At 47.3% G+C, this 24,418-nt stretch overlaps 1 long non-coding RNA gene across 1 annotated transcript; it reads right to left on the bottom strand.

The window, feature by feature from the left end:
* Positions 1 to 5,427: 5,427 nt before the first annotated feature.
* On the bottom strand, positions 5,428 to 6,048 carry LOC146688436 (uncharacterized). Its single transcript, XR_014916555.1, has 3 exons — positions 5,875 to 6,048; positions 5,596 to 5,802; positions 5,428 to 5,515 (listed from the first exon to the last, which is right to left on the bottom strand). It is a non-coding gene; the product is annotated as an uncharacterized LOC146688436 (long non-coding RNA).
* Positions 6,049 to 24,418: the final 18,370 nt, after the last annotated feature.

Here is a 24,418-nt window from a genome sequence, read left to right as displayed (position 1 = left end):
GTCTTCCTCCCTGATCCCAAACCAGTCATGGCAGGTGACTCCCCCTGAGGATGGCTCTGTCAGAGGTTTCTTCCTGCTAAAAGGGAGTTTTTCCTTCTCACTATTGCCAAGTGCTCATCTGATTGTTGGGGTTTTCTCTGTGTTACCGTAGTTGTGTTTACCTGGAGGTAACTGTTGTTGTCATTTGTCATTATATAAATAAAACTGAACTGATTTAAGTCGAAATCTTCCTTTCTTTTAAAGTGTTCCAAGTCCAGTGGCTTACATCTCAAACTTGTTGAAAGTGTACACACACACACACACACACACACACACACACACACACACACACACAGAGTTCCTGTGTCATCTGTTTTACACTAACACAACTTTGAAGAGCTAATATCCAAGCGCTGTTATGAAAATTAATTCCACCAGCCCCAAATGTGTTTAGTATTGATGTAAGCGAACCTAATTAAATTTCCTAGCATTAAATGTGTGTGAAAGTCTACATATGTGCGTGTGTGTGTACTTTTTTAATTAATTTAACTGACACCCCTAGGGTAATGTTATTACAAAGGTGACAGAGACCTCCTGGACAGTGACTAAACACACAGTGTTTTCATTTATCCACTCATGCACCTTGTACTTGTGTGTTCATTTACTGTGTGCGTGTATGTGTGTGTGTGGGGAGGGAGGGGGGGGGGGGGCTATTAATGTGTGTGTGGAGGTGGGAGATAATGGCTTCAGGTGTCACACCATATCAGTCTGTCTTTTTATTACACCCTGACTGTAACAAGTAATTAACTTCCTGCCGAGAACATGTTTGCTCCACTGTCGATGTCATAAAGAGAAAGCCACTGGTTAGAATTTACTTTTCCATGCCAGAGGCTAGAGAAACTGTTTGTGTATGTGTGCGTGACATATAGAGGATTCTTTATACGGGTAGGCTCAGATTTGACATTATCATGGAGCATCTTTGTATGTGTGTGCCTTCTTATAGAAAATTTAATACCAAATACTGTCAAGCAACTTTATTTTTCATGAGAAAATTGAACTCTGTCACATTGTCCCACCTGCACATGCACTTTTTCATCCCTGTCACATTTATGCACGCAGATGTCTGTAATGTTGCAGTCATGGTACTTGAGCTTGTAGCTGAAGTGGAGCGAGCATAAACAGAGTTACTGTGTCAGACAATTAACAAAAACAAACATACCTGCTAAAATTATAACACCAAGAACAAACATGCTCTGCACAGTTTGCCACACAACCTGTCTGCTAGCTAAAGCAACAGTACAATAGAATGTGAATATGTGGTAACACAAGGGCGTAGATTTGGTTTTGGCATTGGTGGGGACGGATGATTCAACCACCAAACCCTGCCCTGTTTCTTTTTGTTTTTCCCTTTTTGACTTTGCTTCTTGATGAAAAAATAAATAAAAAAGGAGAAATATACTTGCCTACATATGCTATTGTATATGCTGTTAAACCATTTCAAATTACAATTCATCTCTTTATATATGAATTATATAATGTTAAATTACAAAATACATGCAGTCACACATGTGCACCACCAAGTCATCATCCAGTTTCACCTGAGATCTTGTGTCACCATTACTCTCTGAGCTTTGTGTTGGTTCTTCTGTCACCTGACAAATAGGACAAACATGACAATAAGAATAAAATGTGGAGCTGCTTCAGTGTTTCTGTCAGTTTGTGCAGATCTTGACTCGTCAGTAATGTTTGTAGTGTGAGTGCATTTTTAAAACAATTTGTGCAAACTGCACTACAAGGTGGAATATTTGCAAAATCATAACTACCTCATGATATTTTGTCTCAAAAATTAACCCTATGAATATGTCAGTGCCACTAGGATGAAATGACTGTGTCACCAACATTTTAACGTTAGACATATAATTCTAACAGCCTCTGTGAACTAATATCCTCCAGACATCTCCGTGTCTCCTGATGACACCAGACCAATGGATGCCCTTTTTAACTGTGTCTTGGATATAAGATCTTGGATGTCAGAAAACTTTTTACAGCTTAACCAGGACAAAACTGAAGTTTTAATTGTTGGTCCTGAGGCTCAGAGAGAGAAACTCTTGTCTAAATTAGAGGCATTTTCACTATGTCCTTCGCTACAAGTGAAAAACCTGGGTGTTATTTTTGACTCTGAGCTTGGTTTTATCCCACATATTAAACATGTAACTAAAATTGGATTTTATCATCTAAAAAATATAGCCAGAGTCCGCCCTATTCTCTCTCGGGCCAACACGGAGATGCTGATGCATGCTTTTATTACCAGTCGCATTGATTACTGTAATGCCCTGCTCTCTGGTCTTCCTAAGAAGAATATTTCAACTTTACAACTCTTGCAAAACTCGGCAGCTCGTGTGCTGACGAAGACCAGAGGGCGGGCCCACATTACACCGGTTTTAGAATCGTTTCATTGGCTCCCCGTGTGTTTCAGGATCGATTTTAAAGTTCTTTTACTGGTTTTTAAATGTCTTAATGGTCTTGGGCCTTCTTATCTCTCAGATTTGCTTTTACCATATGAACCCTCGCAGACCTTGAGGTCCTCTGGTACTGGCCTTTTGATTGTCCCTAAAGTCAGGACACATACTCACGGAGAGGCAGCTTTTCAGTGGTATGGTCCTCGTCTGTGGAACAGCCTGCCGGAGGAGCTCAGGGCCGCAGAGAACGTACATGTTTTTAAGAACAGGCTCAAGACCCACCTTTTTAATTTAGATTTTACCTAACGTTTATTTATTTTATGCTTATTTACTCTATCAGTTCAGTTCAGTTCTTTTTTATTTCAAACATATACATTCACCAATGTTTCATAAAATCATTCCATACAGTTGTTTGAAAAGGAGTAGGCAGAAGTATATACTTATTTAGCCCTACCCCCTCAGGTTTACATCCTCATCATCTAAATTTGAACAACAAAAACGTAATGCCGGTCACCGCTGAGAGGACCCACACAGCCCCAGCAGCCATGGTCGATCACAGCCCTTCAACTTAGAACATAGCAAATCTAAATATAGTTTTAGTTGAACATGTGAAAATATTTTTTTGTGATGTTAATTTGCAGAAGAAAATAAACATGAGTTTGACTGCTGTCTTGGGTTAATTGCATTTTCTTCATTCTTATACTTATTTAATATTTATTTTTTGAGTTTTATTTTAAACTGGTTTATAGCACTACTGACCGTTATTTCTACTTTTAACTCATTCCAGAATTTAACTCCCGCTATTGAAATAGACATCCTTTTCAATGTTGTTCTTACTCTTTGTAATTTTAAATTCCACTTCCCTCTAAAATTATACCTCCCTTCTCTTTCTAAGAACCATTTACTTATTTCGAGTGGGAGCATCCCTTTCCTTACCTTATATATTATTTGCACTGTTTTAAACTTCACCAGATCCTGGAATTTTATAGCTTGCGTCCTAATAAAGAGTGCATTTGTGTGAGCCCTATACCCCTCCTGATTTATTAGTCTAATGGCCCTTTTCTGCATTATGATTATAGTCTGAATATTACTTTTATATGTATTTCCCCAATCCTGTTATTCTATTTATTAATTTAGGTTTTACCTAATATTTATTGATTTTATTCTTATTCATTTTTTATCTTCTTACTCTATTTATATTTACATTGTATCCCATTCTTATTTATTTTATTTTTTTATTCTGTATATACTCTTATTAGGTCATATCTCCAGTGTTTCCTCGGAAGGGGCTCTCTGCACTGGGGCTGTGATCGACCATGGCTGCTGGGGCTGTGTGGGTCCTCTCAGCGGTGACCGGCTCCCTGTGCACACGGCTCCCCGTGATAGTGTTTCCTCACCTGGCTCATGTGTGCCCAGCCCAATTTTACTCTTTAAGTGTGTGTGTGTGTGTGTGTGGGGGGGGGGGGGGGGTTGGGTATGTATCCATGATTGTTTATGTTAATGAGAGTGTGGGGGAGTTGGAGGGCGGGGTGGGGTGGGCTGCTTTTAGAATAGAATAGAATAGAATGGAATTCAACTTTATTGTCATTGCACATGCACAGGTATAGGGCAACGAAATGCAGTTTGCATCCATCCAGAAGTGCTTTAGTGATAAAGATATATTATTTATTTATTAACCTTTATTTTACCAGGAAAAGTCCCATTGAGATTAAAAACCTCTTTTTCAAGGGAGTCCTGGCCAAGAGGCGACAACATGTTAAAATTACAAAGTTACATACATGTTATAAGTAACAATTACATTTTAAAAAAGATTTTTCTCTGGCTCTCTCAATTTGGACTTAAAAGCATTTAATGAAATAAGATCTGCTATCTTCCAGTGTTTTTGCATCATGTTCCATGTAAAAGGGGCAGCATAAGTAAAAGCCCTCTTTCCCAGTTCAGTTCTGGCAAATGGAACATTGAGCATTACATTACAATATATATTAGCAATAATATAGATATGTAAGTATATTACAGAAATGGGTCTATTATGGTATGTTATAATGTACACGGTATGAAGTATGTTGTGAATATTCTATAACTATAAGTATGTACAGGCTGTAGTGAGTACAAGCTATGTACAGGCTATGAACAGGATATAAATATGAAAAACTATACAGAATATGAAATAAATAACTTTACAGAATCTGGGATATACAGCTATACAGAAATGGGAACTATGCAAGTTGTAAACAGTTGTAGGGTTAAAAATTATTATCGTATGTACAGAATGATTATTTACACAGAGCTATACTGTCACGGTCCGGGGCAGCGGCCGTGTGAAGAGTGGAAAGGAGGACTCAGATGCAGCACTTACTCAGATGTGAAGGTGATTTATTGACAATACTGAACATAAAGTGGAGATGGCAAACAGAACTAAGGATGAACTAAACTGGGAGAAACTACACAAAGGGAGTGGCAAACCAGAACATGAAGGGAGAACAGCAGGGAGAGCACGCAGGGGATTCACGGAGAAATGCAGAGTACGCAGGGTAACACAGAGGATGAACACAGACGACGCGACGAGGAGCAGAGGAAAACACACACTATAAGTACACAAAGAGACACTGGGAAATCACACACAGGTGGGAGACACAGCTGGACCTGATTAACCTGACGAGACAGGGGAACACTAACACCAGGGACCAATAGAGGGAGCACAAACCCAAAACCCAGTATCTAAAATCCCAAAACACAAACCATCCCAAAACAGCCCAAGAATAATAAAGAGAATAATAACAATAAGGAACACAAACACAAAGTCACTAAGTCATGGCCGCAGGACCATGACATATACAGTAGTGCAGTTGTCACGTGGCCGGGTGGCCGGTACTGAACAGGACTCGGGTGCAGAAACCCAGAGCGGAGACAGCAGATGATGCAACAATTTATTAGGTTTAAGTGCAAGAGAAAAACGTGGCAAAGACAAAAAAAACAACGAGACGTGGAGTCTTGGTGCGGCGTGGCCTGGGGAACGTGGCTATGGCGAGGGAATGAGGCCTGAGATGCGGAACGGAGCTGAGTGGGGAACAGTCACACTGAAGGAAGAGGATATAGGAGTTAGGTAGGTAGTGAAGGCAGCTCTGCAGTGGCCAGTTGTAAGAGCAGCAATTCTTACTTGCAGTTAGGGACCTGGAGTGTTGAGAGGGGGGTGATGGAGATCCAGGGGAGGCTGAGTGGCGTGGAAAAGCTGGCCTGAGATCCGGGGCTTCAGATGGAGTGTGATGGCAGGAGGGCAGGCAGGTGAGGCACAGAGAGATTTCCAGAATGATTACTAGGTATCCTGAGTCCAGAGGTGGAGTGTGAGCCAAGGTGGATACAGCAACTGTAGCACAAGAGAGTCGTGTTAACAGGATGAATCACAGCAAGAACTTAACGTATACGGCCTGTTACCAACATGTGTTGATGACGAACTGGCAGTGAATGAACATCAACGTGTGGTTTAAATCCCTCTGGCTTGATTGCCTGCAATAGGCTCCAGGTGTGCGGGAGCTGGAGTTGGCCCTGCCCAGGGGCGGATCCCAGGTCAGTTCAGGAGCCTTATGGAAATTCCAGCCACCCACCGCAGACCATGACAGCAGTTAAGATAAGTGAGGGTGTAGATAGTTTCTACAGAGGCTATATAAAGTGCTAGTGGTTGTGAGTGGTGGTTCAGTCCATGTTATTATTGTGTGTTTGAGGGTACAGTTGTCCATTGTGGGTGTGTGTATGTTCAGTCCATGTGTTAACGTGGGTCAGATGTCAGGAAGCAGAGTTCAGGAGTCTGACAGCTGTGGGGAAGAAGCTGTTCCGGTACCTGGTGGTCTTAGTCCGGAGGCTCCTGTAGCGCCTCCCAGAGGGCAGGAGGGTGAAGAGTCCATGTGATGGGTGACTGGGGTCTTTGATGATTTTCCCAGCCCTTTTCAGACACCGCTACTTCTTTTATGGCAGGAAGTGGTGCTCCGGCGATGCACTGGGCAGTTTTCACGACCCTCTGCAACGCCTTCCAGTCCGAGGCAGAGCAGTTCCCGTACCAGACTGTTATACAGTTGGTCAGGATGCTCTCGATGGTGCAGCGATAGAAGTTCACCAGGATGTCTGAGGACAGGTGGTTCTTCCTCAGAGTCCTCAAGAAGAAGAGGCGCTGGTGAGCCTTCTTGACCAGCTTGGAGCAGCTGGTTGTCCAGGTGAGATCCTCGGAGATGTGGACTCCCAGAAACTTGAAGCTGTTCACACGCTCAACAGCCGTCCCCTTAATGTGGATGGGTGGATGTGGGTCAGCATTCCTCCTGTAGTCCACGATGAGCTCCTTGGTCTTCTTAGTGTTAAGCAGCAGGTTGTTTCTGTCGCAACACTCAGCCAGACGATCCACCTCCTCCATAGGCCAATCACCGTGGTGTCATCTGCAAACTTAATGATGGTGTTGGAACCATCAGCCGGTCTGCAGTCGTGGGTGAAGAGGGAGTAGAGGAAAGGGCTCATCACACAGCCTTGTGGTACACCGGTGTTCATTGTGATCGTAGATGAACAGTGGTTATCCAGCTGGACATGTTGGGGGCGGTTGGTCAGGAAGTCCAGTAACCATTTGCAGATGAGGGAACTGATGCCCAGGTCTGTCAGTTTCCTGATGAGTTGTGAGGGGTGGATTGTATTGAATGCTGAACTGAAGTCTATAAACAGCATTCGGGCGTAGGTGGTGTTGTTGTCCAGGTGTGAGAGGACAAAGTGTAGTGCGATGGAGACTGCATCCTCTGTGCTCCTGTTCTGGCGGTATGCGAATTGGTGGGGGTCCAGGGTGGGGGGAAGACAGGATTTGAAGTGTGCTAGGACCAGCTGCTCTAAGCACTTAGTGATGATGGGGGTGAGGGCTACTGGGCGGTAGTCATTGAGGCAAAATGGGTTGGAGTTTTTGGGTTTCGGGACGATGGAGGTGGATTTGAAGCAGGCTGGTACCACAGCGTAGGACAAGGACAGGTTGAATATGTCTCTGTGAGCACTCCTGTAAGCTCCCCAGAACATGCTCTGAGAACACGCCCGGGGATGCCATCGGGACCTGCAGCCTTGTGGACATTGATCCTGCTCAGCACCGCTCCTACATCGGTGGGGAGAGAGTCAGAGGTTGGTGGTCTGGCGTCACGTCTGCTTTGGGTGTGGTTGTGGGGTTCCCTCGCTCAAAACGAGCATAAAAGTTGTTGAGCTCGTTGAGGAAGGAGACATCAGAGGATGCGGGGGAGGGTTTGATGGTCCTGTAGTCTGTAATGGTCTGGAGTCCTTGCCACATGCGTCGGGGGTTGGAGTTGGAGAAGCGTTCTTCTACCATCCATCCATCCATCCATCTTCATCTGCTTTTTCCGAGGCCGGGTCGCGGGGGCAGCAGCCTAAGCAAAGAGGCCCAGACCTCTCTCTCCCCAGCCACCTCCTCCAGCTTATCCGGGGGAACTCCAAGGCGTTCCCAGGCCAGCCGAGAGATATAATCTGTCCAGCGTGTCCTGGGTCTTCCCCGGGGCCTCCTCCCGGTGGGACATGCCTGGAACACCTCACCCAGGAGGCGCCCAGGGGGCATCCTTGTCAGATGCCCGAACCACCTCAACTGGCTCCTTTCGATGTGGAGCAGCAGCAGCTCTACTCTGAACCCCTCCCGGATGGCTGAACTTCTCACCCTATCTCTAAGGGAGAGGCCAGCCACCCTTCGGAGGAAGCTCATTTCTGCCGCTTGTATCCGCGATCTCGTTCTTTCGGTCACTACCCACAGCTCGTGGCCATAGGTGAGGGTGGGACGTAAATCGACTGGTAAATTGAGAGCTTCGCTTTTACACTCAGCTCCCTCTTCACCACGACAGACCGGTGCAGCGTCTGCATTACTGCAGCTGCACCCCCAATCCGTCTGTCGATCTCCGGCTCCCTTCTCCCATCACTCACAAACAAGACCCCGAGATACTTGAACTCCTCCACTTGGGGCAGGAACTCATCCCCGACCTGGAGTGGGCACTCCACCCTTTTCCGGCTGAGAACCATGGCCTCAGATTTGGAGGTGCTGATCCTCATTCCCGCTTCTTCACACTTGGCTGCAAACCGTTCCAGCGCGAGCTGGAGGCCCTCACCCGATGAAGCCAACAGAACAAAATCATCCGCAAAAATCAGAGATGAGATTCTGAGGCCACCAAAGCGAAAGCCCTCCACCACTTGGCTGCACCTAGAAATCCTGTCCATAAAAATTATGAACAGAACCGGAGACAAAGGGCAGCCCTGGCGGAGCCCATCACCCACCGGGAACGAGTCCGACTTATTGCCGGCAATACGAACCAAGCTCTTGCAACGGTTGTATAGGGATCTAATGGCCCGTAGCAATGGGCCAGACACCCCATACTCCCGCAACACCTCCCACAGGACACCCCGAGGGACACGGTCGAATGCTTTCTCCAAGTCCACAAAACACATGTAGACTGGTTGGGCAAACTCCCATGCACCCTCAAGTATCCTCGAGAGGATAAAGAGCTGGTCCAGTGTTCCGCGACCAGGACGAAAACTGCATTGTTCCTCCTGTATCCGAGGTTCGACTAGCGGACAAACTCTCCTTGCACCCTGGCATAGACTTTCCCAGGGAGGCTGAGGAGTGTGATCCCCCTGTAGTTGGAACACACCCTCCGGTCCCCCTTCTTAAAGATGGGGACCACCACCCCGGTCTGCCAGTCCACAGGTACTGCCCCTGATCTCCACGCAACATTGCAGAGGCGTGTCAACCAGGACAGCCATACAACATCCAGAGCCTTCAGGAACTCAGGGCGGACCTCATCAACACCAGGGGCTCTGCCACCAAGGAGTTGTTTAACTGCCTCAGTGACCTCGCCCCCGGAAATTGGCAGGTCATTCCCCTCATCCCCAGACTCTGCTTCCTCCTCAGAAGACGTGTCAGTGGGATTAAGGAGGTCCTCGAAGTATTCCTTCCACCGCCTGACAATTTTCTCAGTCGACGTCAGCAGCGCTCCGCCAGCACTATACACAGTGCAGGTAGAGCACCGCTTTCCCCTCCTGAGATGCCTGACGGTTTGCCAGAATCTCTTCGAGGCAGTCCGAAAGTCTTTTTCCATGGCCTCTCCGAACTCCTCCCACACCCGAGTTTTTGCTTCAGCCACTACCTGTCGGCTGCCTCCAGAGTCCCACAGGCTAACCAAGCCCGATAGGACTCCTTCTTCAGCCTGGTGGCTCCCTTCACCTCTGGTGTCCACCATTTGGTTCGGGGATCACCACCACGGCAGGCACCAACCACCTTGCGGCCGCAGCTCAATGCAGCAGCTTCGGCAATGGAGACGCTGAACATGGTCCATTCGGACTCAATGTCCCCAGTCTCCCTCGGAATGTTGTTGAAGCTCTGCCGGAGGTGTGCGTTGAAGATCTCGCGGACTGGGGCCTCTGCTAGACGTTCCCAGCACACCCTCACTACGCGTTTAGGTGCACCAGGTCTGTCCAGCGTCCACCCCCGCCACCTGATCCAACTCACCACCAGGTGGTGATCAGTTGACAGCTCAGCCCCTCTCTTTACCCGAGTGTCCAGAACATATGGTCGCAGGTCTGGTGATACGATTGCAAAATCGATCATCGACCTACGGCCTAGAGCGTCCTGGTGCCACGTGCACTTATGGACACTCTTATGTTCGAACAGGGTGTTCGTTATGGCCAAACTGTGATTAGCACCTTCTTTTTGTAATGGTGTTTGGCTTTTTTGATGCCCTTCTTTAGATTAGCCCCGGCTGTACTGTAGGCGTGTGCATCTCCTGACCTAAAGGCAGTGTTACGGGCCTTCAGGAGGAGACGAACATCCCATGCTTACACAACTGCTCGTGAGCTGCTGACTAGGAAATAATCCTGAAGAGAGTAGGAGTGATGGACATGTGAGAAGAAAGAATATTCCTTACTGTTGGGGTGAAGGGAGCGCCATGCATCGCAAAGGCCATAGTCGCTCATATACTGTTTGATTATATTTGTGGACTGCCAATTGCGCTGAGTTCCTGTTGTGTTGAGCCTATCCATTTCTTCATTTAGTCCAAGGTTGAGGTCGCCTCCAAGAATAAGTGTGCAATTAGAGAGTGCACTAAAAAATCCGTGGAAGAATGAGGGTTCATCAACATTTGGACCATATATACTTACAATACATAGCTATTTGTTAAATATTGATAATTTAATAATAAGGAATCTACCCTCTGGATCCATAACTGTATCGCGTACTGTAAAATTAACATTTTTATGTATTAAAATTGCTACTCCCCTTTGTCTAGAATTATAACAGGCTGCAAACATATTAGGAAACTCAGGTGTTTTAAGTTCGTTTAAACCTGTTACAGGCCTGTGAGTTTCTTGTAATAAAACAACATCTGCCTGTAGTTTTTTAAGCTGGTTAAATATCTTTAACCTTTTTTCTCTGGTGCCAGCTCCATTTACATTCCATGTGACAAACCTTAGTGTGCCCATAATTGTGTGTGTATGTCTAATGATGTACGCTGGGTGTTTCGTTTAGACGGGTGAAGAGAATGTGGAAACATCACTTGTTTGTAAATAGAAAGAGAAAGAAAAATGTGTGGTGAGAGGCTCCATAAGTCTGACTATGTGTCATGACCCTGTGCCATCTCGGCTGACTCTGTATGGCTACAAGTGTTTTTGTTGTGCTGCGTCTCTCTCTCTCCCCTCCCGCGCACTGCGCTCTACCGGGGCGGAATCATGACGGCTCCAGCCCCTGGCTCGGACACCTGCAAACAATCGTCTCATCTCATTCACTTCTTAAGGTGGCTGCTGAGAGTGCTTCTTCGCTGGATTATTGTGTAACACTCGTCAGTGTCATTGCCAATCTGAGCTTTTTCCCGAGTTTCTTTCGTGCCGCAACTTACCTGTTCTTCCTTCCTGTGCCAGATTTCTCGCCAGCCTGAGGACCGCCGTCTGGTGAGCTAAAAGCCGGAGTCCGAGCTACCTGAGCTTCAGCGAAGGATTGTGTACATAGCCCGTCCCCTTCCCGTGCCTGTGTTCCCCGGAGACCCTCTTCCTGTGCCCCCTCACCTGTATATATCCGCACCTGGTGTCTGTGTGTAAATAAATTGTGAACTTAAGTGACGGTCTGCCTCCGAGTCTCTCCTGAGCCTGACAGAATAATCCAGCCATTGCTATGGACTCAGCAGACCCAGCCTCGGCAGCGACAGCCCCCATGTCTCTGGAGGAGCTTCTGCGGAGAAGTGGCATCTCTAACTCAGGCTTTCGCCCAACAGATTCCACTGCCCGACTACCCGCTTCCTGCGGCTCCTCCCCAGGTAACACACGCTCCTTCCGTCACTACAGCAGCCACAGCTACTCCGGCCGCTAGCGCGGTAGCTTCAGTAGCCTCCCCGGTTTCGCTGGATAAGCTTTTACCTTCACCTGAGGCTTTTTCTGGGGAGATGGGAAAATGTGCAGGATTTTTGTTGCAGTGTTCCATGCAGTTTCAATTACTAGCTCATGTGTTTGTTACTGACGGGGTTAAGATCGCTTACGTCACCCAGCTACTACGTGATTGAGCCCTGGCCTGGGCCCACGCCCAGCTGCAGGCGTGCCCCGGAATATCTTACGATGACTTCCTGTCTCGCTTCAAGTCGGTGTTTGATAAAGGCTCTAGTACGGAGGCTGCCGGCTATCGTTTGATTAATCTGAAGCAAGGTAGGCGAAGCATGGCTGACTTTTCTGTTGATTTCTGGACCCTAGCTGCACAGACCAAGTGGGGACCTGAGGCCCTGAAGACCACTCTGCTAAATAATATCCACGAAGAGCTCAAGGATGAGATAATGATGCGGGAGCTTCCTGCTTCTCTAAATGCTTTAATGTCCCTGTGTATTCAGGTGGATGATCGCCTATGGGCGTGCCAGAGCTCAAGAAGACAGCAGTTTTGCAAGCCCCTGGCTTCCCGGGACCCCCAGCCCGACGCACGGGAGGCTAGAGCTTTTGGAACCTGACCCTGAGAAGGTCCGGGCTGTGTTGGACTGGCCTCAACCGCCGAACCGCCAGCAACTCCGACAGTTCCTAGGATTCGCCAACTTCCACCGACGCTTCATAAAGGACTACAGTAAGATTGCCTCACCTCTCACCGCACTTACCTCCCCCAAAGTTCCTTTTCAGTGGGACCTCTCTGCTCAGGAGGCCTTTTCCCTACTAAAGGAGAAGTTCACTACCGCCCCCATCCTCCGTCAGCCCAACCTCAGGCAACCGTTCATGGTGGAGGTGGATGCTTCGGACTCTGGAGTGGGAGCAGTTCTGTCACAGCGATTCAAAGGTACGCTCCATCCCTGTGCGTTCTTTTCTCGTCGTCTCTCACCCGCAGAACAGAACTATGGCATCGGTGATCGGGAGTTGCTAGCGGTCAAACTGGCCCTGGAGGAGTGGAGGCACTGGCTTGAGGGCACAGAACACCCGTTCATCGTGTGGACCGACCATAAGAACCTTGAGTACATCCTGGTCCGCCAAACGCCTAAATTCACGGCAAGCCAGGTGGGCCCTCTTCTTCACAAGATTCAATTTCTCCATCACTTACAGACCAGGGTCGCGCAACGTGAAGCCCGATGCACTCTCCCGTCAGTTTTCCAGTACGGAGGGGGACTCCGATCCTGAACCGATTCTTCCAGCTACTTGTGTTATTGGAGCTGTCACATGGAAGATCGAAGCTCTCGTGCGCGAGGCCCAGGATACTGACCCCGACCGGGCACGGGCCCCCCTGGTCGGTTGTTTGTCCCTGCTGCTGTCCGACCCCAGGTGCTCCACTGAGGCCACACTGCCCGGTTCACCTGTCATCCAGGAGCCCGCGCACCATCACCTTCCTCCAGCGGTTTTTCTGGTGGCCCTCCTTGGACAAGGACGCCAGGGAGTACGTTATGGCATGCACCACATGTGCCCGGAACAAATGTCCCAACCAACCACCCGCCGGGCTTCTTCAACCGCTCCCCACGCCAGGACGGCCCTGGTCCCATATAGCGCTGGACTTCATTACGGGGCTTCCACCGTCATCAGGTAACGCCTCCATCCTCACTATCGTTGATCGTTTTTCTAAGGCAGCTCATTTCATCGCCCTCCCGAAGCTCCCTACGGCCCTGGAGACCGCCCAGCTGCTCACCACCCACGTCTTCCGGCTTCATGGCATTCCGATGGACATCATCTCCGACCAGGGACCCCAATTTACCTCTTGGGCTTGGAAGGAGTTCTGCACGCAGATCGGCGCCAAGGTCAGTCTCTCTTCGGGCTTCCACCCTCAGAGCAATGGACAGACCGAGCGTACCAACCAAGAGCTCGAAGCAGCACTCCGCTGTGTCGTCTCTCACAACCAGACCACTTGGAGCGAGCAACTCCCCTGGATTGAGTACGCCCACAACTGCCTGACCTCATCAGCCACTGGACTGTTGCCGTTCGAAGCCTCACTGGGCTACCAACCACCCCTGTTCCCGGCCGTGGAAGGTGAGCATACCGTCCCATCAGTGCAACATCATTTCCGCAGGTGCCGCCGGGCCTGGCGGTCCACCCAAGCCGCTCTGCTGCGGACAGCGGAGCGCAATAAGGCGCTCGCCGACCGCCGCCGGATCCCTGCACCTGCCTATATGGTTGGGCAACAGGTATGGCTCTCCTCACACTTCGTTCCCATTCGTGCTGAGTCGAAGAAACTTTCCCCGGCTTTCATCGGTCCGTTCGAGATCGAGGCCCTGGTCAATCCGGTGTCTGTCCGTCTGAAGCTGCCTCGCAACATGCGTATCCATAATGTTTTCTATGTCTCCCAGGTCAAACCCGTGCTCTCCAGCCTGTTGTCCGTCCACGTAGAGCCGGTCCACGGCAATGACAGTGCAGGAGCCTCTCTGGATGAAGCTACGTCGAACTGGGAACAGGACCTTGCGTCGTTCCAGGATCTCTTTGGGGAACTGGTCGTTCACGCTGAAGTCTGTTCCTGCCTGTTCTTTCTGTTTGAATTGGCCGAATTTGGCCACAATTGGACGTGGTCTCCCAGTTGGCGACCTCACGGCCCCCAAGCGATACACTCTTTCAAAGGCGATGTTCTTTACGGTGTCCTCCGGCAGATTCTGTAATACCAGAAAACACAAGGTTGTCTCGCATGCTACGGGCTTGTAGATCGATAACTCCTCATTCACTTCCGGGTTCTTTCGAAGACCAAGAAGGCCAGAAAGGCTGTGAAATGTCTAGCCTTCAGATTTGCATCACCGCTGTCTCGTTTCAACCTAAGATGCAGACAAAGCAGAGTTGTTCCTAAGAGCTTGCGCCTTGGATCCACTGTCAGGGGATACAGAGCAGACTTGATTCTACAGAGAGCACGAAGTCAGCTTTTAAGTGAAAGGATAAGACAGGTCCATTTCACCATAGATGCCCTCCAGATCAAGATCAGCCAGACTCTGCAGGAACTGGAAACCCTTCTACCCTCTCCAATCCTGGAAGAGGTTTACAAGTTTGTGGACAAGGCCCAGCGGGCCCAACACTCTAAGGGAAAAGAAAGACAACGCAGGAAATTTCACACCTTGCTTTCAAAAGCACACACTCCTCATTCTGAACCTACACAACTCAGAGAAGAAAACACACCTGAAGACAGTCAGGAGAAATGGGTTAAGAACTTTTCAGACCGGAATCTCACTGAACCTGAAAAGAGAGTATTAGCCAAAGGACTCAATTTTGCCATTTCCCCGCAACAGTTGCCCATAGTAGACCTCATCACAGCCACAGAAACCGCTATATGGATTAACTGTGCACATTGAAGAGAATGGCAACCTCAACAGATCAACTGAAGATGCCATTGCTACAACGCTCCACACCACCATCTCTCACCTGGAAGTGCAGGGCCGTTACGCCAGGCTGCTCTTTGTTGACTTTAGCTCTGCTTTCAATACGATACTCCCGGACAGACTAATAGATAAACTGCTGGAAATTGGACTTCCTTCCACCACCTGCCGCTGGATCAGAGACTTCCTCTCAGACCGTGTACAGAGAGTTAGAGTGGGGCCTCATCTTTCCTCAGCCCTCAGCCTCAACACCGGCTCTCCACAAGGCTGTGTACTGAGTCCCCTACTGTACACTCTGTACACACATGACTGTGTTAGTTCCCACCCAGACAACACAGTCATCAAGTTTGCAGATGATACCACTGTGGTGGGGCTCATCTCAGGGGGAGATGAGACTGCATACAGAGCTGAAGTTCAGAGGCTGTCAGATTGGTGTGCAGACAACAACCTGGACCTCAATACCACCAAAACCAAAGAACTGGTAGTTGACTTCAGAAGGAGGAAGTCCGAGCTGCAGCCTGTCAGCATCAACGGGGAGTGCGTGGAAAGGGTCTCCAGTTTCAAGTTTCTGGGTGTGCACATAGACACAGACCTCCAATGGAGCTCTAACACCTCTGCGGTCTTAAAGAAGGCCCAACAGTGTCTCCACTTTCTGAGAATCCTCAGAAAAATGGACCTGAAGAAGGAGCTGCTGACCGTCTTCTACCGCTGCTCCATTGAAAGTGTGCTGACATATTGCATCGGTGTGTGGTTCTCCAGCTGCACCACAGCACACAGAAAGGCACTCCAGAGGGTCATCAACATGGCCCAAAAAATCATTGGACATCCTCTTCCCTCCCTGAAGGACCTGTACAGCACTCGCTGTCTCAAGAGGGCACACAGCATCGTACGGGACTGCACACACCCAGGACACTGGGTGTTTAAGCTGCTGCCATCTGGCAGGAGGTTCAGGCTGCTGAGGTCCCGAACAAATAGACTCAAGGACAGCTTTTACAACAGGGCAATAGCCCTGATCAATGTAAATAGCTGACCTGACTGGATACCTCCCTGGACTTTTTAGGGGGAGGTAACAATGTTTAAAACGATAACAATAATATTTATATTTATAACAAGGTGCAATAATAATTAATGTGCAATAATAACAGTGTGCAATACACATACACTTATTCTTCTTTTTTATACTAAGTTAATATACTGTGTTGTGTTGTTTGTTGCGTTGTGATGTGTCATATCGTGTCGTGTTGTGTTATATGTAGTGCCGACGTAGGACAGTTTTTCCAATTTCATTGTACTACTGTACTATGTATGACTGTGCAATGACAATAAAGAGTTATCTTATCTTATCTTATCTTATCTAACATCGAAGTTTAGTGGAAGCCCATACACACGGACCAGTACCTCCTCTTTCACTCCCATCACCCTCTGGAACACAAACTTGGAGTGATTAGGACCCTACACCTTAGGGCCTTAGGAGGCACAACATGTTCCTCCTAAGCCTGAAGGAAAAAAGAAGGAACACACACACGTAAAGGAAGCACTCAAAACGTGCGGCTATCCTAAGTGGGCGTTTATAAAGTCAGCAAAGAGGCACAGAAAAGAAGATCAGACACCAGCGAGGGAGGATAAGAAAGACAGACGCAACAACATTGTCATCCCCTATGTAACCGGTGTATCAGAGAAACTCAGGAGAGTTTTCTCCAAGCATGACATCCCAGTGTATTTCAGACCCAGCAACACACTCAGACAAAAACTGGTTCACCCGAAAGACAAAACGCCAAAACACAAACTTAACAATGTGGTGTATGCTGTACAGTGCAGCGAGGAATGCCCAGACCTCTACATTGGAGAGACCAAACAGCCACTTCACAAGCGCATGGCACAACATAGAAGCTCCACAGGACAAGACTCAGCAGTCCATCTCCATGTAAAGGATAAAGGACACTCTTTCGAGGATGCCAATGTTCACATTTTGGACAGAGAGGACAGATTATTTGAAAGAGGAGTGAAAGAAGCATCGATGTCCACTGTGAGCGACCATCTTTGAACAGAGGCGGTGGTTTACGACACCAACTGTCTGCCATCTATAATCCAGTTTTGAGATCCCTCCCCAGATGCCTTAACGCCCACTCACATCCTGGGCCATCTGACCTCAGGAAATTGCATGATAAGGTGGGGTCAGGTTTCACAATGAGTTCTCCCGAAACACTGGCTGATTGGGGCCCACACCCATTTTCCCACCTTGGCTCATGTGATTAGAGGACCATCAGGGGGTCCTTTTGTCCCTCTGTGGGGGAATACTCCCACTAGGTTTAAATCTGGGACCCTCCGCCATTTGACCTTAGAACTGAAGAAGCTTCTTGGATGAGAGGTGAAACGTCTTCAAGCAACTTAAAGAAGTCCAGACGCTTTTCTTTGAAAGCTACTCTGAATTTTTTTTAAATTAATGCAATTTAAAATATGGTGTTGTAATTATATATTTTTTTTATTTCTAATATAATTTTTTATAATATAAAGGACACCAAGTTTAAAATAAAATTCCAAACTGTAATACAACTCTTTACCACTAGGGTCCGATGCTGAGTGGGCAAAGTGTCACACACACCACTAGAAAACGGGACTGCAGTACCAATGTGTGTCCACTAGAGGCGCAGGGATTTTACACTCACACTGATTTCAGGTTTTGACCACGTGGGGACCTGATTTGAGGTCCCCACCATGAACCAAGTCCCCACGGGGTGGTTTGTATTCAGGTTGAGGTCCCCACCCAGCAGCTAGGGCCTTATCTAACATTTGCACAAAAACACTCTGATGGATGCATTGGGGAAACCTTAGGATTCAGTATCTTGCCTATAAGGATATTTTGACATGCAAATTGGAAAAAAAGGGCTATATAAATATTTGATTGTCTCAAAGTATGTGGAATATTGTTGACGAAAACTGTACATGTTAAATAACAACCCAGAGATTTATAAGTTTTCATTGCATTTGAACCCATTTTAATCAAATATATTAACTGATTAATTGATTAGTCTTTACCTCTGAAAACACAGCTTCTCAAAGTGATATATTGATCTCTGTGTTGGGAAGTTACAAAGTGTCCATGAGACGAGTTCCAAATGAACATAATGAGTCTGGTGCTGTGCAGAATTAGGATGGCGTCAGAAGAATCTTTATGTGGGCGGAATGCGGTGGGGCTGACTGGCTGTGATTAAATCAAATTAATCAAGTAAAACAAAGCAGTCACCATGACTTGCTCTCGGGAAGATTACATAAGAGACAATGGGCGCAAGATGATCTTCTCACCTATAATTGCTTAAGGCAAGAAACCAATGAGCAGTACACAGAATATTTTAAAAGTGTGAGCCACATGAGGCCTTTTTTACTCTAAGACGCCCTTAAATTAAATATTTTTACTACTTCTGACTGTCTAAACTTAAGTAACTACATGGCCACTCAGGGTGCTGAGTCAGGATGCCTGACTCACATCCTGTTATTTTTATTATTAGAAATATTTTAAATTATAGTGTTTTTCAGCATATTTCTCCAGCACGCATTGGTCTGCAGAGACAGAAAACCATCTCTAGTTTTTTCTCCATAGTGTCTGACGATTTAGAGCACTCTCTTTTTCAACTGCTGGCACTTCAGCTCCGCCCAGCTCGTCTTTTCCACTTGTACTTCACACAGTCAGCTCTTGGGGACCTACTGAAAAAGTGGAGGCATGATTAGATGATGATGTGATGTGTTTGCCAGCATCCTTTGACACTCCACCCTGAACCCAGTGCTCCACCCCTCCCCTGCAGCTGAGCCACATACCCCAATCATCTGACTTAGGCTGGGGACCTATCCTGTTCACAACCAACCTGTTGGGTTGGCTCTAAGCCCGGCCTGTCTCAGGGACTCCATTCAAAATGGTGCTTTATGAGATTGGTGCGACCGGGCAGCAAGTGGAGACCACATCTGCAAAATGTTGCTGTGACGCAGGAACATCAGCTTTCTGGGCCTTTGTGAGATGGTCATCACAAAGGAGTGAGGATGAAATAGCACCTCAGGCCCCAACTCATCTTGATCCTTAACCAGGCTCACCAGAGAAATGGGTTTAGCCTCTCTTTATGCTTCAAGGAGGTTGAGGTAAGATCTGTGTGGCTCAACCACTGTTTGACCACAGCAGCTCATTATCAGCGTACCCCAGTTTACCTCCTGATGTAAAGCCTAGTCCCTCTGTTACACAGGGACAGGCCTCTCACACAGCAAATAACAGAGGCTCAAGCTAGTGATCCCAATTGCGTTCATCCTCATGAATGAACTCATGAATTATGGACTTTCAAGTCTTATTCCGCTAACACATCAGACACTGAATCAAACAGATTTAATGGCAAATAATTCTTACAGTTGTTTGTTTTTTTGCGTGTAAGATATGAACTAATACAAAGTGATATCTACATAGAGTCCGTTGAAATGGCCCAATGAGCACAGCACAGACATCACAAGTCGCTACCAGTCGTGAGTGCACCCCTGCACACTTCTCCTATTAATCTCCTGAAGTTGGGCCAAACTTGCCTGATAATAAAGGGGTGGCTAGGCAGAAGCTAACCACAGCCTTAAGTCTGTGTTTTTAACCTGCATTTAATTACATCTGCAGTAGTTAATCTGATCCATATATCAAAGATGGGGGACATTTAATACTTAGAAGTAGGTTTGGAGTCTTCTCACACCCCCACTCTCTGCGGCCTGATGGGGCGGGGGGGCTAGGAGGAGGAGTTGGCTGTCCAACTGCGGTCTGGAGTGTGGGGCCTCCCTGCTGCTGCGGAGTCGGGGCGGTCTGCCTCTCCCCACCGCAGGGAAAAGGGTAACACCACCTGGGTCTGGGTGCAGTTCCCCCCCTCCAGGGGCAAGGGTACCTAGACCCGGTTCGTAGAGTACGCTTGGGGAGTGTGATCGTGTGTACAGCGTCTCTTTATGTCTGTCTCCACGTTGGTTGAGTGTGGAGTAAGTGCATATGAGAGCATGAGGGTGGGAATGGATGTTTGTATCTGTGTGTGCCTGTATGTCTGTGTCTATATGTCAGGTTGGGTATCAGACGCCACCTCTCTGGGGACATCTCAGGCCCTCCAAGGTTTGGAGGCCTATCTCCCCCTACCACCACTTCCCCTGCCAGTGGCGGACTCCCTCAGACATCGGTGCGTTGGCGGTTCTTTGTGTCCGGGGATGGGCGTCCAGGTACACACCGGCTCACTCCTTGGCGGGCCTGGAGCCTGGGGCTCGCTCGAGTCATTTCGGAGGTGGGGTGCCCCCGGCCTCTCGGCCTGGGGCTCGGTCACTCAGGCACGGCTGGCTGCCGGCGGAGCTCACGGGCGCGTCACTGCAACTCCCCCTGGCTTCTGCTCCGCGGCTGCTGAGTGAGCCCTCATCTGGGACTCTCCTCAGCTCTTACTGGAACAGTGGCGCGGCTGCCCCTCTGTTGGTCTTCCTTGGTCTCTTGTGTTCTGGGGGCCTCTGGATGTCTGGAGTTTTGATCTCCTCCATACCTGCTTCATGCCCTGGAGGACGGGGCTGTGGCCCCCCCACACCCTCTAGCAGATCATTACATGAAGGAACCTTTTAAAAACAAAAAACAAGCGCGTCCATGCTCACAGGTGTACACACGGGTGATCACACCCACAAACTACACCCTTTTTGGCTCCTACCTCAAAGCACACTGTGTTCTGTTGATCTTATGTGCTGCACAATAATGTTTAATATTTAGTATTTACTGTCATATTCCCATATATCATTGTGATGTTGTTTATTCTATTACTCTTGTTTTCTTCTGCTTGTTTTCTTTTTTCTTTCTCAACAGGTGATTCAGAAAAAAAAGACAAAGGTGATGAAGCAGATTTTCATTGTCTTTTCTCTCTGTCTCTTTTCTCCTTTTTCTTTTCTCCTTCTGAACTTTTCTTCTTGTTTTTCTTTCCCATCCCCAAGTCCAGTCTGGCCTGATTACAATAACTTAGAATAAAATTAACTAAAAAAAAAAAAAAGTAGAATTTGAAAGTAATACTGGTTCATGTGTAGTGAGGTGTTTTCATGGTGTTTTATTGCTTTGGCATTTTTAAGAAAAACAGCACTCAATATTGTCACTAACAAGTACAAATGTATTTATCTATGAAATAAAATTTTACATTTTTAAAATGGACAACAGTGAATCATCAGGGAATCTAAAACTAGATCCTGCAATAAAATTAGTGCTCTATGATAGACTGTAACCTGTACAAGGAGTCAAGGTGTAACCTGCCTCTTCCCATATAACAGGTAGATAGGTTCTAGCCCCTGAAACCCTGAGTTGAATTACTGGTTTCAAAAAACAGCAAAGGCAAACCAGCACAAGTTCCCTAGTAATGAAATAACTTAATTCATTTTTATTTACACAGCACCAAATCACAACAGCAGTCGCCTCAAGGTGCTTTATATTGTTATATTGTGTTCTGGGGGCCTCTGGATGTCTGGAGTTTTGATCTCCTCCATACCTGCTTCATACCCTGGAGGACGGGGCTGTGGCTCCCCACACTCCCTAGCAGATCATTACATGGAGAAACCTTTGGAATGCAAGCATGCTGATCCACACAGGTATGCACACAGGTGTACACATGGGTGTTCACAGACGCGGACTACAGCTTTCTTGGCTGCTGCCTCAAAGCACATTGTGCGCTGTCTATCTTGCGTGCTGCACAATATCGTTTATTATTTAGTATCTACTGATATCTACTGCTAGCTAGTTTATTGTGATGGTGCCGTTTTTTTTATTATGTTGCTCTTTGTTGTTTGCTTTCTCTTCTGTTTTTGTTCTCCATACAGGTGACCCAGGTGTTTTGTTTTTTTGTTTGTTTGGTTTTTTTTTCTTTCTTCTCCCCCTTCTCACCGTCTCTTCTCCCCTTTGGTTTTCTTTCTCTCCCTCTCTTTCTTTCATTCTTTCTCCCTGTCCTATCCCCCAGTCATGTTTGTCCCGTTTGTAGCAACTGAAAATAAAATAAATTCATAATTATAATAAAGGTCAATCAAATGGACCAATATGGCAAGGCCATGATGATCCACTTGGTAAAATTAATCCGCTTGGCATCTTTCTTGGCCTTAAGACAACAATTCTGACGGCTAAAGATCCAAACGGGACACAAAAAAAAAAAAAAAAAAAAGGTGCTTTATATTGTACAGATGACCCTGCAATAACACATACAGAGAAAAACCCAACAATCAGATGATCCCCTATGAGCAAGCACTTTGGCGACAGTGGGAAGGATAAACTCCCTTTTAACAGGAAGAAACCTCCGACACAACCAGGCTCAGGGAGGGGCGGGGCCATCTGCTGTGATTGGTTGGGGTGAGAGAAGGAAGACAGGATAAAGGCATGCTGTGGAAGAGAGACAGAGGTTAATAACAGATATGATTCAATGCAGAGAGGTCTGTTAACACATAGTGAGTGAAGAAGAAACACCCAGTGCATCATGGGAATCCCCAGCAGCCTACGTCTAATGCAGGATAACTAAGGGAGGATTCAGGGTCACCTGGTCCAGCCCTAACTATATGCTTTAGCAAAAAGGAAAGTTTGAAGCCTAATCTTGAAAGTAGAGATAGTGTCTGTCTCCTGAATCCAAACTGGAAGCTGGTTCCACAGAAGAGGGGCCTGAAAACTGAAGGCTCTGCCTCCCATTCTACTTTTAAATACTCTAGGAACAACAAGTAGGCCTGCAGAGCAAGAGCGAAGTGCTCTAATAGGGTGATATGGTACTACAGGGTGAGAGACAGCCGAATTAGACAGCACATCCGGGCCTGACTGAGAAAAGTCAAGCGTGCAGCTGCCAAGATGCCACTTGCCACCAGTTTGGCCATATTTCAGAGCTGCAACATCACTGGAGTGCCCAAAAGCACAAGGTGTGCAATACTCAGAGACATGGCCAAGGTAAGAAAGTGTCATGGTCCTGGGTCGGTGACCCAGCGCTTTTGGTTATCATTTTCTAGTTTATGATGATGATTATTATTTTTTGAGTTCTATGTGTTATTTTTGGTCTGCCTTTGAGTCTGTGTCTCTGTCTGTCTATGGTGTCACCCCATCTGTTTGTGAATCTGTCTGTTTAGTTCAATGTCTTGTCTGGTTCCATGTGTCTGAGTTTCCTGTTTTATTGTGAAGGTCTGTGTCAAAAGTGAGTGTGCTCAGTTTACGTTTCCCCTGCCTCGTCAGCTGTGATTTCTCCCAGGTGTGTTCCCCTCCTGTCTCTCATCCCTTGATTACTGCCATCTGTGTATTTAAGCCCTGTGTTTCTCTGTGTTAGTGTCGTGTCGTACCCTTAACTAGCTGTGTGTTCTGCTTCTATGTTCCTAGTGTTTGGTCTCCTGCTCCAGTTTAGTGTTTCTTTCCAGTGTTTCAGTCCTTGGTTCCTCTGTTCTGACTTTTGGTTTTCTTTTGGTGAGTTTAGTTTGTACGAGGTTTAAGTTTCACTTCCGTGTCTGAGTTCTGCATTTTGGGTCCACCACTCCTGCTTGCCTGCCACACAGCGATTCATGACAGAAAGGCTGAAAGACGACCACCACTGAACAAGACACACAAGCTGAAACGTCAAGACTGGGCCAAGAAATATCTCAAGACTGGTTTTTCTAAGGTTTTATGGACTGATGAAATGAGAGTGAGTCTTGATGAGCCAGATGGATGGGCCCGTGGCTGGATTGGTAAAGGGCAGAGAGCTCCAGTCCGACTCAGACGCCAGCAAGGTGGAGGTGGGGTACTGGTTTGGGCTGGTATCATCAAAGATGAGCTTGTGGGGCCTTTTTGGGTTGAGGATGGAGTCAAGCTCAACTCCCAGTCCTACTGCCAGTTTCTGGAAGACACCTTCTTCAAGCAGTGGTACAGGAAGAAGTCTGCATCCTTCAAGAAAACATGATGTTCATGCAGGACAATGCTCCATCACACGCGTCCAAGTACTCCACAGCGTGGCTGGCAAGAAAGGGTATAAAAGAAGAAAAACTAATGACATGGCCTCCTTGTTCACCTGATCTGAATCCCATTGAGAACCTGTGGTCCATCATCAAATGTGAGATTTACAAGGAGGGAAAACAGTACACCTCTCTGAACAGTGTCTGGGAGGCTGTGGTTGCTGCTGCACGCAATGTTGATGGTGAACAGATCAAAACACTGACAGAATCCATGGATGGCAGGCT

This window comes from Copadichromis virginalis, linkage group LG18 (genome assembly GCF_057382275.1).
Source record: "Copadichromis virginalis isolate Kocher_CV1m ecotype Utaka linkage group LG18, C_Virginalis_male_GT1.1, whole genome shotgun sequence".
NCBI lineage: Eukaryota > Metazoa > Chordata > Actinopteri > Cichliformes > Cichlidae > Copadichromis > Copadichromis virginalis.
Note: the sequence above shows the minus strand (reverse complement) of the source record. Positions and strands in the feature narration are given on the sequence as shown.